Source organism: Setaria viridis, chromosome 7 (genome assembly GCF_005286985.2).
Source record: "Setaria viridis chromosome 7, Setaria_viridis_v4.0, whole genome shotgun sequence".
Taxonomy (NCBI): Eukaryota; Viridiplantae; Streptophyta; class Magnoliopsida; order Poales; family Poaceae; genus Setaria; species Setaria viridis.
Window position 1 is genome coordinate 2,050,025 of NC_048269.2, and position 9,087 is coordinate 2,059,111.

Consider the following 9,087-nt stretch of genomic DNA (forward strand, 5'->3'; position numbering starts at 1 on the left):
GAGCGTCGAGTAGGCTAGGAGTGGCACCATGCCGCCCACTAGCAACCTAGTGGGATACATATCTAGGGCACCATGGGTTGTAACAAACCCATGATCCCATGGGTTGCTACTGGCCACCGGCCTAGGACACACTGGAGGCCTACTGCTGGCCACCGGCCTACTGACGCCCTTTCCCTTTGCCATCCAAATGTAGACGAGCAGCAAGCAGGGCTTGTGGAGGAAGGGATAGAGGGTCATTCCCCATCCATTCTTGGACATTATTGTTGATGGTCATTAAGTACCAAATATGATTGTCAATATACTCAAGAATAAAGGAGGATTTGCATTTCTTACCCGCATATTTGGTTTCAAACAATGTAGTTCCACTTGTTCTTGTAGAATATTTGGTTGTAGGTGAAATAACACAAAAGGATGGAGAAAACACACTCCCATGGTGAAGAAACACAATTCCGACCACCGAGAGATTGCTACAGGGGCAGCACATGGATCCATGGGCCCACAATCCGTAGAAACCCACCTTACCAAGGCGGGTAGCACCCACAACCATCATTGGCACCCACCTGGCAGTCTACTAGACAAAGGTGGCTGTGAGTGGGGCCAAGAGTGGGTCAGCCGAACAAGGGGTTTGGTCGAACCGCCTCTGGCTCCCCTCGTCCCCAGCTGACATGTGGCAGTGGTTGATGGCTTCCCTACATCAGTTATAGGAGATTCCCCCGAATATTCCACCTGTGAACCACCTCTTTGAGCCAATAAATAGAAGGGTAGGGGCTCCATTCTTACACACACTACAAGTTGAATCACTCTCTCCCTCTTAGTTTCCAAGTTAGTAGAGTTTGGCTGGAGTAGCTCTACTTAAGGTTCCAGGTCTTCGTGGAGTCTAGGGTATTGCTCTTGTATCATACATTCCTAGGTTGACTTTATTCTATTTGAAGTATTCAACTTCTTTATATTGTGTTGCGTTGGGTTCTTATATGCATGACTTAGTCATATACCCTTGCTATGTTGATGTGCTAGGCCTATACGCTAGTATGCTAGTTGTATACCCTTGCATACTCCCATGTATGCCTTGAGACCATGTTTCAGTGCATCCTCTATGTGTGTATATACCTTGTATAACTTAGTTGATCTATGCTACGGCATTGGTTCAATGGCCATGTTTATGGTGGCTTCAACCCTTGTCACAATAGCTCGGGATGGCTGGAGTGTTGTTAACAATGCAAGCATGGTGCTTGGATTGCTTAGCTTCATTGGATATGAGTTTACCCCATGAGCTGCTAGGGGTAGGCGGCAGGTGGTGACAGCCATGTCCGTCCTTCATAATCCCCACATTCAGGTACGTTGTAGGAGTTCGTAAATTAGCAGTAACTTTGTTGGGTGAAACTGGTACAAGTATTGTCTCTCTGCGTGTGCCTGAGTGCATAGCCTTGAGTCCTATACATTGTCTATGTATGTTATGCTTGTATGATCTGTGCAGTATATAGAAAGTACATATGAACCTAGGGCTAACTCTTAGTCCTTCTCCCTAGCTTAGTTATCTTACCCCTGCTTTGAGAATTGTCTCTATCCATCTTATGATATACTCATATGCATAGTAAACTCTTTTGACCTACCCACCTTCATTTTGGGAAATATGATAACCTTGGGAATACTCTCGGGTGAAATGCTACAACGGTACATCTGTGTGCTTGCGGATTTATTCATGATCGTTAAATATACCAACAATTATCTCGAGAAAGATCCAACATATCATGATATTCGATTTCAACAAGCCCTCTCGACCTTAATCAACAACACGTGCCAACCAAACCTAGGACTAAGTGAAGGTCCTGCTCCAGTCTATCTATTTCCCACCATGGTCCCTTGTGATGGTTTACTAGATTTTTTTTGCGGGGTGTGAATCAAGTCCTCACATAATGGGTACTCCTGAAAGCCGTACCCTTTTGGCTCGTATAGTTGCACATATACACTGTAAAGACTTGCTCAGTGAACCGGTCCTTAAGTGATTGAGGTAAGTCTTTGGATAGGAGCTTCCCACAAGGTTATCCACCTTACCTCACATCCTTCTTAGCTTGTTGCTAGTTATTTTTATTACATCCTCTGAGTAGAAAACTCACTCTTTTGTACATTTTGCTAGAAAGAGTTTGGATGCGCAAATATGGTCCTAATCCATCTAATTCTAGTGAGCCTTGAGTATTAAGGCTAGTTCTATATTTTATGGAGGAGAATGGAAAGGCTTGTTTTATGGGTATGTTTATCCTTATATTTTAAAATAATCACAAATCATGCAATTCCACATTATTATGTTGATAAATTTTAGTATTATGAAACATGGGGCGAAGAGTATGATCAAGGGGGTGGTGTTAATACTTGCCTTTCTTGTCGGACGTAGAATCCAAATCCTTAAGCGAGTGTCTAGTTCCAAGTCAAAATTTTGTATTCTCAGAGAGGGCTTTAGGGCACGAATTGAATAACGAAACAATCATACAATTAGTTGCCAAGTAATAGAAATTTAAAGCCTACTAAGGGAGGGTTTTGGAATGGTTGGCGATGGGGTTGAAAGATTCTTGGAGAGGTGAATCGAATGGTTTCATGTTTTATGTGGTTTTCCTTATATTTTATGTGATTTCTATCTGTGGTCATGTGGGATATTTTCTGAGGGAGAGTTCAAGGATTGTTTCCATAGTTTGGTGTGGAGGTATATCCTAGTATTTCCAAGGTTTTAGTAATTATTTGGAATTTCTATATGGTTTTGTAGAATAAAGGAAGTATGATCTCTATGGACTTGTCTGGGTGGTTTTTCCGTTCTAGGGTCATATGACATGAGTTTTGAGATGTGAGCTCCTAGTAGTGATTAGAATATATCCTAGTATTTTTAGGAATTTATTTGGTATTTTTGGAGCTAGGAAATGGAAAAGGAGGAACTTTTTTTGAGTGGAAAAAGGAGGAATTTGGTGTACACTAATGGGACTTTCTTATTGGCTGAAAAGAGTTTTATTTGGTTTAATACCTTAATGAGGTGCAAAAAATGGTTTGGATGGTTTTAGTAGGTTTGTGAATTTATCTAGTATTTTTGAGAATTTTGGTGGAATTTTGGGTAAAAGAATTGGGCACATTAACATATGGTGAGCATTCTATGGGGTGTACCTAGCATGGACTCATGGACCATGCGCATGGACTCGTGGACCGGGGCAACCATGTGAGGGTGGTCCACGAGACCGGGAGCACGGGAAGCTAGATGGCTGATGGGGTGGTGACGTGGTTGGTGGACCATGCGGGTGTGCGGTTGATGCATGGGGCCGACGCTGGCATGGCAGCCTCGTAGGCACCACGCAGAGCGCTGCCCAGGATGGATGTCGGGGCGCACCCAGGGAGCTCACCGGAGCTCCTGGCGCAGGCCGCAACGGAGCGGCGCTCGGGGCAAAGAGTAGCTCTATAAGCTTAGGGTAATGAGGCTGAGTAGTTGGGGTGGGTCTCGGGGTAGATCAGGATTCACAGTGGCAAGCATTGCTCATCGGAGTGGTGGTGGTGGTGTGGTGAAGGGTGAGGAAGGGATTAAAGAGGGCTAGGAGCTCAAACAGGAGCATGGGCATAATTTAGAGGATGCGGTGGGCACATACTTGAGCAGAACGACGGCTAGGGTAGGGCGCCGGTGTGCGACGGTGATGGGGGTAGGCGGTGGCAACAGGCTTGCGTAGGGCGGGCAGTAAAGTGCTATAGTGGTGCTGGGAAGGGGTGGGACAAGATCACAGTGTGCATGGACTTCAACTAGGCTGAACCTTGGGGAAAGGTCACGACGGCGGGCGGAGGCGGGAAGCTCAAGACCTAACTCCGACTGGAGAGTGGTCATGGTGGGGATGCTGTGGTGAGGTGAGCAGGTAGAGGAGGGGCTATTTATAGCTTGGGGAGGAGTTCACAGATGAGCTTGGGCTTGTGGGTGAGGTCGAGGAGGAGAGGATATGCTTGAAGGTGGGCAATGGCGGGCCGTGCTCTACATTCTGCAATGGCTCTCTAGAGCGCGAGCAGAGAGGCTAGGGGAGGTGTTCCTAGAAGTGGATAGGGGCTGGAGAGTGGGCTTGGTCAAGGTGGCGTGAGGTGCTTGTAGGAGATGGGGTTTAGCCTCGGGTTCATGTGGGGAGGCCGGTGGCCGTCGTGGCATGGCCACGGCATCGTGCGGGCAGAGGTGGTAGGGGCACGACTGTGGGTGAGGAGGGGATGCACTGACACGGGGGATAGGGAGAGGAGACGTGCGGCAGTGCGGTGCACGTGGAGCGAGGCGGAGAGGTGCCTGGAGGGGGCGCATCTTGCAGCTCCGGCGACGTAGGCAGGGGGGATGGATGGGGACGCGGTGCGAGAAGGAAGGATGGGGAGGAGGGAGGAGGATGACGATGCTAGCGAGTGGGCTAGGCTGGCTAGCTAGGACGGACGGCTTGCCAGCCCTGGCATGCGAGCAGAGGGGAGAGGAGAGCAGGCCGGGCTGCCCGAGCTGGAGGAGGGGAATAGGAAGTTGGATGCCCATTTAAGGGTTTTATGTTTTTTCATTTGTTTGAATAGGTTTTTGACTTGATTTTGAATTCAAATTTGAATTTGGGTTGGGTTTGATGCTTTTGGATTCTTTCCAAAACTCTAGAGCACATAGTGCATTCATGTTTGCTTGTGTTGAGCATAAATGTTCATAATAATTTTTGAATACTGAGAGTAAAGGGGTTGAATTTTATAGTTATTTGAAATTTTTTTAAAAAGTCCCTATTTTTAAATGTTTTGTATTTTTGGGATGTTACAACTTTTCTTTTCACACTTCTTCCTCTTATTCTTGATGGAGGAACCGATACGGTCCCCACAAAAATTGCCATTACTTTTGTAACATCTAGCATCGTAATTTGGACACTTTTTCAATATTGTGTACTCACCACGGTATAATATGCAGTGGTTTCTATATGCATGTATTGTTTGCACATGCATTTTCAATGGATTGATAATCTTCTTTGCTTCATATTTGTTTTGGCACAAAGTTTGGCTTCGGGAGCATTTTGCCTAGCAGAGTAATGAGATCATTGAAACTATTGTCTGACCAGCCGAATTTAGCCTTTAGGATCAGAAGATGAGGAAGAAACGCAAGACTGTCCACTCCTTCCCACAACTCTTATACATACGCTCCTTTGCTGCCTTCTTGAGCATCTCGAATTCTCTAACCCTTTAGCACTCCCTAGCAACACTTTCAGTTTAATGTGGCGCAACATGTCCTCCATATCAAGTTTCTCGTCCACCTGTGGTTCCACATGTGCATCTGTTTCATCACTATTTTGATCTCCACGGTCATCATCATTATCCATCATAATATGATCATTGTCGTTTGCATCATCAGCACCTACTTCATCATAGCAAGTGTCGATATCTGTGTTGTTAAAAGCACCTCCTGCCTCACCATGGTGGGACTAAATTGTGTAACCATCCACAAAACCTCGCTTTTATCAAATGCCTCTTGATGACATCAGTGTCCTCCCATACAATGTTGCTGCTGCAGTCAAAACACGGACTATGTATTTCGTTTGTCTAGCTACTATGAGCATGTTTCTATGCTGCCTCTAAGAACTTTGATACCTTTGACATGAATGTATGCAAATGTCTCCGTATGCCATACATCCATCCCTATCATCCATCTTTAACTACCTACGACAACAATTCTACATTATAGTAACTATTTAATAAGCTATGGATGCAATAATTAATAAGTAGGAAGGAAAATAATTGAACTCAATTCTATATTAAATTAATCAAACTCAAAAAAATTATGGATGTAATAATTAATAAGTAGGAAGAAATATAATCAAAATTAATTCTATATTACATTGAATCAAACTGAATTAAACTATGGATGTAATCATTAACAAGTAGGAAGAAAAATAATCAAACTTAATTCTATATTAAATTCAATCTACCTCATTAAAACTATGGATCAATAATTAATAAGTAGGAAGAAAAATAATCAACCTCAATTCTTTATTAAATTCAACCAGCCTCATTAAAACTATGGATATAATAATTAATAAGTAGGAAACATAGAATCAAACTCAATTCTATATTACCTTAAAATAACAAACATAGCCTTCTAATGGTTATAATATGACCATAGAAACTTATTTAGAAAAATAATCAAGCTCTAATTATTTCTCTCTCTTACCCCACTCTCTCTTCTAGGTCTAGATCTAGATCTAGATGATAACCTAATGAAGCTAGAAATGATTGATAGAAGTTGAAAAGGAAGGTTGGAATGGCAGAAAATCACCTTATATAGCCACCTCCGTCAAAGAAATCAACACCAAAACCTTCCCCCTTGGATTTGGTGTTTTTGAGCTTTTCTCGAGCTCCTCTCGGGCAAGATCCAAATGGAAGGTTGGCTGGGGAAGAAGCTGTTTGCGACCTTATCTGGGCAGCCTCTGTGGTGGCGGCCGACCCACCCACCAGCACAGTGGCATCTCTACTGGCGGGTGCTCGGGGGCCGGCTTCTTGCACTTTTGTGCTGGTGGATGCCAATCCCACCCGCCGGCACACTAAATTACCTGTGCCAGCACAAATCAATTCTGGTGTAGTGTGCATAGGATTCAAACCTAGAACCTCAAGCCTCACGCAAGTCTTTCTTACCATTTCACCTACATATAGCACATGTGATGGAGTTAGAGATGCTATAACCCGTGGAGGAGCCTTTAGTACCATGCAACAGGTCCTGTGTTCGAACCCTGTGCACTGCGCATCCGCTTATTCCACGTGAAAAATCACATGACTTATTACTTGTGATATTTTAGTAAAGATGTACAGAGACTAAAAGGGATTTTGGAACTGATTCAAATACCTCTTTCTCTAGCATCATGGAAGAAACCCATCCATCTTGGTCTAAAGTAAGTCCAGTAATTAATCTGCAATTTGCTCTGGGTCACGTGTGTGCGTATGTGCACCAAATTTGAGTCGATATGTATAGTGCGTCTTGTGAGTCATCGACCTAGGGTAGGTCGTCGGCCTTTTGTAATCAAACTCAAAAAAATTATGGATGTAATAATTAATAAGTAGGAAGAAATATAATCAAAATTAATTCTATATTACATTGAATCAAACTGAATTAAACTATGGATGTAATCATTAACAAGTAGGAAGAAAAATAATCAAACTTAATTCTATATTAAATTCAATCTACCTCATTAAAACTATGGATCAATAATTAATAAGTAGGAAGAAAAATAATCAACCTCAATTCTTTATTAAATTCAACCAGCCTCATTAAAACTATGGATATAATAATTAATAAGTAGGAAACATAGAATCAAACTCAATTCTATATTACCTTAAAATAACAAACATAGCCTTCTAATGGTTATAATATGACCATAGAAACTTATTTAGAAAAATAATCAAGCTCTAATTATTTCTCTCTCTTACCCCACTCTCTCTTCTAGATCTAGATGATAACCTAATGAACCTAGAAATGATTGATAGAAGTTGAAAAGGAAGGTTGGAATGGCAGAAAATCACCTTATATAGCCACCTCCGTCAAAGAAATCAACACCAAAACCTTCCCCCTTGGATTTGGTGTTTTTGAGCTTTTCTCGAGCTCCTCTCGGGCAAGATCCAAATGGAAGGTTGGCTGGGGAAGAAGCTGTTTGCGACCTTATCTGGGCAGCCTCTGTGGTGGCGGCCGACCCACCCACCAGCACAGTGGCATCTCTACTGGCGGGTGCTCGGGGGCCGGCTTCTTGCACTTTTGTGCTGGTGGATGCCAATCCCACCCGCCGGCACACTAAATTACCTGTGCCAGCACAAATCAATTCTGGTGTAGTGTGCATGGGATTCAAACCTAGAACCTCTAGCCTCACGCAAGTCTTTCTTACCATTTCACCTACATATAGCACATGTGATGGAGTTAGAGATGCTATAACCCGTGGAGGAGCCTTTAGTACCATGCAACAGGTCCTGTGTTCGAACCCTGTGCACTGCGCATCCGCTTATTCCACGCGAAAAATCACATGACTTATTACTTGTGATATTTTAGTAAAGATGTACAGAGACTAAAAGGGATTTTGGAACTGATTCAAATACCTCTTTCTCTAGCATCATGGAAGAAACCCATCCATCTTGGTCTAAAGTAAGTCCAGTAATTAATCTGCAATTTGCTCTGGGTCACGTGTGTGCGTATGTGCACCAAATTTGAGTCGATATGTATAGTGCGTCTTGTGAGTCATCGACCTAGGGTAGGTCGTCGGCCTTTTGTAATCAAATTGAGCCTTGGAGAGCTTTGTCGTCGTTTGATGCTCAGGCATTCAAAAGAAAAATGCACCGACCTTTACAAATGAAAGACTTTTGATATTATAATTTAAAGATTTGATAGTAATAATTTCTGCACTGCTGTGTACTGTTATATGATCAGGTGGAAGAATATGTGCATAAGCTTTAAGAGATGCCTCAATACGTACAGCATGGATGTGCGTGCTGCATGTGTTGTCATAACACGAGATAATGTGATTCCCTGCCTGGAGCATCAAATGATGCCGGCAAAACGTGGAGCCAAATGGTCATCGACCTAGGGCAGGCATGCGTGACCTAGGTGGTCGGCTTTTTTAATCAGATTAGTTTTGGAGAGCCTTTTTGTCGTTTGAGATGTTCAGGCACTCAAAAGAAAAATGCACCGACACTTTACAAAAGAAAGACATTTGATATTATAAATAAAACGTTTGAATAGTCATAATTTCTGCACTGTTGTGTACTGGTATATGATAAGGTGGAAGAGTTTTTGGACATATATAAGCTTACGTGTTGAGAGAGGCCTCAATAGTACAGCATGGATATGAGTGTTGCATGTGTTGTTATAACATGAGACAATTTGATCCCCTGTCTGGAGCATCAAATGATGTCGGCACGACATAGAACCAAAGGGGCGATAATATCGACGAGGCTTGATCTTGGCACTGTTTTCCAACTATAGAAGAAAGACGTGTGTTGATGCGAAAACATGTTACATATTGTTATTTGAGCATGTCACATGCATCTTGTAAGGATCCTTGCAGTGCCCCAGCAGGAGAGAATGGTTTTGTAATTTAGATA